Source organism: Petromyzon marinus, chromosome 19 (genome assembly GCF_048934315.1).
Source record: "Petromyzon marinus isolate PM22_M1 ecotype Great Lakes invasive population chromosome 19, UKy_Petmar_22M1.pri1.0, whole genome shotgun sequence".
NCBI lineage: Eukaryota > Metazoa > Chordata > Hyperoartia > Petromyzontiformes > Petromyzontidae > Petromyzon > Petromyzon marinus.
In genome coordinates this window covers 1624180-1632347 of record NC_133685.1, presented here as the reverse complement: position 1 = coordinate 1632347, position 8168 = coordinate 1624180, and the positions used below count along the sequence as shown (strand labels likewise).

At 53.0% G+C, this 8168-nt stretch overlaps 1 non-coding gene across 1 annotated transcript; it reads left to right on the top strand.

Moving 5' to 3' along the window:
- The first annotated feature begins 6315 nt into the window (after positions 1–6315).
- LOC116944018 (U6 spliceosomal RNA) lies at positions 6316–6420 on the top strand. Its single transcript, XR_004403026.1, has one exon. It is a non-coding gene; the product is annotated as a U6 spliceosomal RNA (small nuclear RNA).
- Positions 6421–8168: the final 1748 nt, after the last annotated feature.

The following is an 8168-nucleotide window of genomic DNA, read 5'->3' as shown; positions in this document are numbered from 1 at the left end:
TGGTTCTGCATCAGCGCTATCGGAATGCGCTCGAGTATTGATGCGGAGTCACGGAGACACCTCTGCAATGGTTTTACTCGACAAGCCCCCCCCCCACCCCCGGGGTTTGTTGAAGCGCACGCCCGTACCGCGCTCTTTGTTGACACGTACAGGCAAAAGCGATTTTAGTTTTGCCTCTGTGACGAAATCACCCAGGACGCGTCCGATCTCGTCTGGATCTACGCCTGCGTGAGTGCTCGGATGGGCGAGCGCGAGGGACGTGGCAGCTTGTGGCAGCTTGTGGCAGATTGTGGCAGCTTGTGGCAGATTGTGGCAGCTTGTGGCAGATTGCGGCAGCTTGTGGCAGATTGTGGCAGCTTGTGGCAGATTGTGGCAGCTTGTGGCAGCTTGTGGCTGCTTGTGGCAGATTGCGGCAGCTTGTGGCCGCTTGTGGCTGCTTGTGGCAGATTGTGGCAGCTTGTGGCAGCTTGTGGCTGCTTGTGGCAGATTGTGGCAGCTTGTGGCTGCTTGTGGCTGCTTGTGGCAGATTGTGGCAGATTGTGGCAGCTTGTGGCAGCTTGTGGCAGCTTGTGGCTGCTTGTGGCAGATTGCGGCAGCTTGTGGCCGCTTGTGGCAGCTTGTGGCAGCTTGTGGCCGCTTGTGGCAGATTGTGGCAGATTGTGGCAGCTTGTGGCTGCTTGTGGCAGATTGTGGCAGCTTGTGGCAGATTGTGGAAGATTGTGGCTGCTTGTGGCAGATTGCGGCAGCTTGTGGCCGCTTGTGGCAGCTTGTGGCAGCTTGTGGCCGCTTGTGGCAGATTGTGGAAGATTGCGGCAGCTTGTGGCAGATTGTGGCAGATTGCGGCAGCTTGTGGCTGTTTGTGGCAGCTTGTGGCAGCTTGCGGCAGCTTGTGGCAGATTGCGGCAGCTTGTCGCCGCTTGTGGCAACTTGTGGCAGATTGTGGCAGCTTGTGGAATATTTCGGCAGCTTGTGGCAGCTTGTGGCAGCTTGTGGCAGCTTGTGGCAGCTTGTGGAAGATTGCGGCAGCTTGTGGCAGATTGCGGCAGCTTGTGGCAGCTTGTGGCAGCTTGTGGCAGCTTGTGGCAGCTTGTGGCAGCTTGTGGCAGCTTGTGGAAGATTGTGGCAGCTTGTGGCAGCTTGTGGCAGCTTGTGGCAGATTGTGGCAGCTTGTGGCCGCTTGTGGCAGATTGTGGCCGCTTGTGGCCGCTTGTGGCCGCTTGTGGCAGCTTGTGGCAGATTGTGGCAGCTTGTGGCAGCTTGTGGCAGCTCGTGGCAGCTCGTGGCTGCTTGTGGCAGATTGTGGCAACTTGTGGCCCCGAGGTGTGGCCGGGAGGAGGCGGCGGGGTCGGGCGACCCCCTCCTCGGGTCGCTTTCTCTGCGTCCTCTGCGAACCTCTCGAGGATCCGCGCGCGTGTTCCGTCACTCGCCGATGGCATTCCGTGCATTCTGCCCACGCCTTCACCCTCGATCTAAATAACTGAAACAAAAAAAATATTTGCGACTTCACGAATTTTAGAAGCCCCGGTCCAAAATGCTAAAAGCTGATGCACTTACAAAAAACCCACAAATGTCTGTGACGCAGAACGGTCTGTTGTTCAAGTGGTCCCTCAATTTTGTGTTTAATTCCTGACCCTTCAGCAGTGGGCGAGGGAGGGTGGTTGTGAATCCCCCCCCCACCGTCCAGCTCCCCTCACGCTCAGGGCCGTGGTGGGTGGGGTGGGTGGGGGGTCTGCTGGGTGGTCCGCCAGGAGAGCGAGCGTGCGAGAACGGAGAAAAACATCGTGTCTCTGCAGTCAGCGATGACTCGCTCCCTCCCCTCTCCCCTAAGTCTCTTCCTCCTCTCACTGTACCCCCCCACCCCACCTCTGACCCCCTCCGCCGCACCCCTCAGGGGGACCATCGCGTGCATCCGCATTGTGGGCGGATGTGGCGTGCGGGTTAATTTTAGGCGGTGGCGTGGGTTGTTTGGGCCCTTGGCAAAGCTCCGTCCGCCGCCCGCTGCTGTTGCGTGGAGCGAGCGAGCGAGCCGGCCGCTCTGATAGACGAGCGGCAGGGCCCAGATTCCTGTGCGGAGGGCAAGGAACGTGACGACGATGAATGAGATCGTTGAAAGTGCAACCTCGCAGCAACGGATGGCCACCGACACACACCGACGCAGTCGCCCCGAAAGTTGAAAGTCGCTAAAGTTGAAAGTCGCCAGCGAAGTTGGAAACGTTGCGTAGTGTCGCTGGATGGGAGTTATAACAAAAGGCTCTTTAGCCTTTCTAGCAATACAACAGGTGTAAAGATTTTTAAAACACTAAACAGAATCCCCTTTCAAGGAATCCTGTCCGCATTACCCACACGTACGTGTGGTGAACATGCAAACATAAAACGTGCTCTGATAATAAAGAAAGCTGTCTCTGTTGTGGACCAATCAGTTTGAAAGACAATGCCATATATTATCAGGGCATGTGTTTTGTTTGCATGTTCACACGTTCGTGTGGTTAATGCAGACAGGATTCCTTGATAAATTATTCTGTTTGGTGTTTTAACATCTTAACACAACTGTTTTATTGCCAGAAAGGGTAAAACCTATTCTTATATTTTGAGACTGTCAAGAAAGGTCCCATGTGGATAGGACTTCTTGGCATATTTGAAGATGGCACGGGACGATTGATCCGAGTTTGCGAGTGCGTCAACTGTCTCTCCCGTGTGCTTCGCGTCGCCCTGCTTACGCTGTGCGGTATGACGCAGCCCGAAAACTCCACATGGGAGAGAAGATCGACAGCACCTCCGCCCCTGACGCCAAACTTTATTTCAATGCGTGGAAAAACAAAAACGCCCCACCACGCGCGTCTTCTTTTTTTTGGTAACGGATCATTATTGTGAATGCGTAAAACTCGCGTCGAGAGACAACAGAGGTCTGCGATGCGAGGGGGAGCAGATGCCGCTCGCGCGCGCGGTGTTGCAGAAGTGACCCCTCGTGACCCCTCGTGACACCTTTTGTGACGTCACTGCGCGACAATTGCCACAAAGAACATGCAACCCTGTGATGGCAATCGTATAGAAGAGCCCGTGCTGACATTTACAACAAATATATGTAGTGACATCTCGACCACATCACTGCTGGCGCGGAGGAATGATAAAACAAGGTTAAAGAGTTTAACAACGAATTTTAAACAAACGGACGATTATTAGTCATAGATCGTAGAGGTCATCCATCACCAGCACCATCGTCATCATTGCCATCCAAGAGCAGCCCGGAACCAAGAATGTGAATTCCACAAAGGACACGCTAGATGCGATCTCTGTAGTATAGAGAAAACCCTGTTGACATCACAAAGACAAAGACCCCCCCCCCCCCCCGTATATCCTCAACAGACAAGGGGACAAGTGCTGTTAGTGAGCACCTATGAAGGCAGGCACGGCACACGAGGGGATGGGTGGCTAGCACCACGCCCAGCCGCCTTTGTCTCCCTAGTGGCGATGTTTACACACCGCACCGTGTACTCATTTGAGGCTGAGTCGACCTGAGGGAGGCCCAGGACCGGTTCAGATAATCGTCACTGGTGTTGGCCGTGAGCGGGAATCGAACTCGGGTGGCCCGGTTTGTAGCGCAGCGCGCTAACCGCCACACTACCGCTCCCCATCAACAACACACGTCATTCGCCACGAAGTGGCGGTGAAGTCACCACCGCGCCTGTGCCAGGCCAGGTGCACGTTGAGGTCACGTGAAGTGTCGAAGGCTCGCTGACAGGAGGTCACGGGACCGACCCAGGTGCCATGGGTTGACCGATTGAGATGACTGGCAGATGCACCAGCTGTGCCCCCTATTGTGCCAACTTGCTCTGCTTTAGCCGCCCGGCGCTCTGCTCGTGGTTGTGAGCGTCGCTCTTCTGTTCTCCGTTGTTGTTGGAGGGCGACTGCCTCCGACTGACCAGTAGCGTCCTTCACGAGCCTCCTCCACAGAGGCGATGGCGAGGCACAGACACACGCAACGCGATAATCCCGAACCACATCGCAGCTCAGGGCAGCGATTGCGACCGTGGCGAGAATTCTCAGCGACGCAAGACGCCCGCCACTCACGGGCACGCGAGGTGGCCCCACTGCCCACGTCTGTCCTGCAAGTGGCATTGTTTTTTGTGTTCCTTCGTGACAATGCAAAGGCCGTCAGGTGTGGCCGCGATGCATTGGGAGGGTACAGAACCACACGAAAGCGTCGGTTGGAGGTGACCGAAAAGTAGGCAGGGGGAAGAAACCGCACGGAACAGCTGGCGCGCCGCGCACCTGCGCCGTCGTTCGTTCGTGACTCACGCACACAGACACACACAGACACACACACAGACACACACAGACACGCACACAGACACGCACAGACACACACACAGACACACACAGACACGCACACACGCACAAAGACACACACAGACACAGCCCCCGCTTTTCGCCAGGGTTGCGCAATTGAATGACACAATATCTCCGCAGCACATCTCGGGCTAAAAATACAAAACGATTAAACGAGCGAGTGAGCTGGTGAGCTAGTGAGCTGGCGGGCGTGCGGGCGGGCGGGCGGTACAGTTCCCCATTTTGAAGGGCCACATAGTTTGCGTGTTGCGCCAAAAGCGAATGATGTCTCCGGGCGTGGGCGTGAGTTGAACCAACCCCCACCCAACTCCCCTGGGCTTTGCGCTTTCCCACAAGCTGTGGGTGCGCCGCGCTTAGCGCTCGTCGCGTTGGACGCGGCGGAATATTCAGGGCCACAGTCATCCGCCACACCTGCCGGAGTAATTTAGCAATTTGACCAGATCATCTCGTTTTGGAATTTATGTCCACCCCCACCTTCCTCGCCTATTTCTGTGATGACTAAACCTTGTTCCCAGTGGCTTAATTGATAATTGAAAAAAAGCCCACTAACAACAAATTGACGAATGCTCGTGACACGTCGAGCTGTCCCGCCTGCCGTAGGCCCCAGCTAGCACGGTCCCTGGGCGCACGACGTAAAGTCTGCAAATGTCACGTATGTTGAACTTATTTTGCACCGTACGTAGTCAACCGTGTTAATCGGAGGTGCTGGGGGAGGACAATAACCCAAACGCATAAAAGCAGCTCTTACGAAATGAGTTTTAAATCTAGATTTGAAAGTGCACAGCTCCAGTGGCTTCCTAACATCGGAAGGAAGAGCATTCCAGACGGCCCCAGAAGCGCATCTGAAAGCGCCGCGCGATGCAGCGGTGACCACCGCCTTTGTTTGATGGTTAACCAAAAGCCGCCGCTACTGCTGCTTTGAGGATGACAACCGGAGTGTTGCGTGATGGTTCATGCTCCTTCACGAGATCAGCGAGGTAATGTGGTTCTTTTGTGGCAATATAACCGTGCAAATCATGAACATTGATTGAAAAAAAACTAATTGTAACAGTACTATACAGTAATAAAACTTCACGGCCCTTTTGTCAAGCCACGGCTGGATGAAGTCGTCCTTATTGGGTTAACCTAAGGGTTGTTTGACCATACTTCACCAGGGTGGTTCGTGGGGGTTGGTAAAAATTGGGACAGCCATGACGAGTTCAGATATCACTCCTCACTGATGGTTGCCTTGGCCAGGAATCGAACTTCGGTACGACGGGTTTATAGCAGTGCGCTCACCGCTGATAACGTTGCAGTGTCTTCTGTAGACACCACCTTGTTAATTGGTCTAAATAAAGGCAGTCTCCATAAACAAGGGCAATTATCCTCAATCAACATGAATCATGTTTGAATCCTGGCCAGGGCTAACGTCAGTGGCCAGTTGGTGTCCGAATAGGTCCTGGGCACACGCCTTCACAAGCCCACACTGACCAGCGTGGTGAAGCATGGTCAAACAACCCGCATGACCGACAGGGCGTGGGGATGCTCTTCATGCAGCAGTGTGTTTGACAAAGAACTGCACTCAACTCTTACAGCTGCTTTGGGCCTGGGGGAAATGATCTTTAATGGGCAGCAGCGGTCACTGTTGTTTGACGCATCACCGCCACCACGGATTCAATCAATCGCCACGATTTAAGGTCACGGTCCAATAACAGATTCATTTTCGCTCGAGTTGGATCTACCTTTATCTTCTGACCCGCATTTCCTTTCGGACCAATGGGAACTTGACCACATCTGGTCGCATATATTTCCAAACGATCTATTCTTATGGGCGCGATTCGACGCATGCCCCAACAACCAATCGCAATCGACGAATAAACCATCGTTGTGATGTCACGAGCCACGTCTCGTGCCTCGGGGGGCATCACTGGAGAGTTGACAGCCACACCGGGGTGAGTGACGTGGAGGAGAGACGGAGAGACAGAGAGAGAGCTCCGACAGTACATTTACTAATATTGGAACGATACAGAGAAGATTAGCATAGCCACTGCGCAAGGATGACACGCAAATTCGTGAGAGAGAGAGAGCGAGCTCAGATGACCGATGACGCAGAGAGAAAGTTGACGACCATCTGAGTGCTCCACGTGCTGGGAATTTCTCCAGCAATCAAATTCCGGTCCATTTCCTGAAGAAGCTCCTAAACCACGCGGGCCGAAACATCGGACATCACCCCCAGCAGCACATACCGAAGACACATCCGAGAACTCGTGAACTATACAGCACCACCGTGTAACCGCTGTTACACGGTGGTGCGGACGTTATGGAGAGACAGCACTCCATCTTGTGGACTTTTGGAAGAACAATGTTTAATTTGTTTAATCCTCATCATCATAATCTCCGTTCCATTGCTGTCATCGCCCTCTGACCCAGCACTGGCGGGAACCTGGGTTCACACCCGGGTCACGCTGCTCGCTTGCAAATGAGACTCTATCCCGGTCTCTCCAGTTCTCACCTGGTTAAACAAATACATCTTAAAGAAATTAAACTGGAAATTCGGGTATTCGTCACGTGTGATTAAACCGAGTTATGTAGCTTGGTTCTGTTGGTGATCCCCGTGACTGCCCGCACAGGAACCGTGACGTTACATTTGCCGGTTTTTACCGAAATCAGCCGATGAAAGAATGTGGTCAGCGGTAATTGCGTTGCGCGCGTCACGTGGCACACGTTTAACAGTCATTGGGCGCGTGCAGCTTGGAACGAGTTTAGGTAAATGAGAAGAGTAGTAATATTGGTGCACGTGGCAAGACGTCGCGTGGTGGTGAGGAACTGGGTTTGTTTGGGAAATCCCCCCCCCCCCCTCCGAAGTCAAACACAACCCGCGCCTTCAACAGGGCAATGTCTCGTCTGCCCTCTACTGCCAAAACTAAGCACTGCTCTGCACTCGGCTCCAACACGCGAGTGTGTGAGTGGTGGTATATCCACTGGGTCCCTCTGTATCACACCAAGTGGATAGTTTCTGTCCACTGCTCTGCTATAATTTCCGAGTTCATTCTTGCCAAACCTCTTGAGTAAACACAACGAACATGTTTAGTTTTTATTATTTTACGGCCACACGCGGTGTTGTTTTGACACGGGACGCGGTTGAGTTTATTCTTGTTGTTGTTGTTGGTTGTGATTGTGTGCAACACTGCCAACGTAGCAGCTTGCGTCATCGTCACGGAAATGTGTTGTTTCATTATGAAAGCAGAGAGGTGGGTGTGCGCTGGGTGGCTCACGCACAGCCGTGATTTCGTGGACTATATTTTAAAAGCCAAACTATGTCAGAATCTGAATCTTGATTTAGACTGCAGGCGGAGGAATCCGATGAGCTATGAAGCTCTTTTTCACGGACGTCCAGTAGGGCGCGGGTCGGCAAGTTACACGAGGATATGTGGACATTCATGACAGGAAGCACCATGTCTCATACAAAACAATAACCAAATGAAATATATTATATAACGCAATATATGGGACGTTCATTTTCTCTATTCCAGCCCTAGTCAGAATTACATCACAGTACAATAATTGTAACTATTATATAATATAATTGTTGTAATTATTATATAATCAGGATAATTATAATTCACAGCCTCTTTGCCAATACAATGCTGGATGAAGGCCTCCCTCGCCATGCCGTAGCTGTCACGGGGATCGACTGTCCATACTTCACCACAAATGCACCGCTTCTGTATTCACTGCACCTGCTGACAGGTGGGTCACCCCCTCCACTCCCACCCCCTCAATTGTGACGTCATCCCCCCCGAGTCCCATAGGGGTCCACCACCTCCGTCAACGTGTTCACG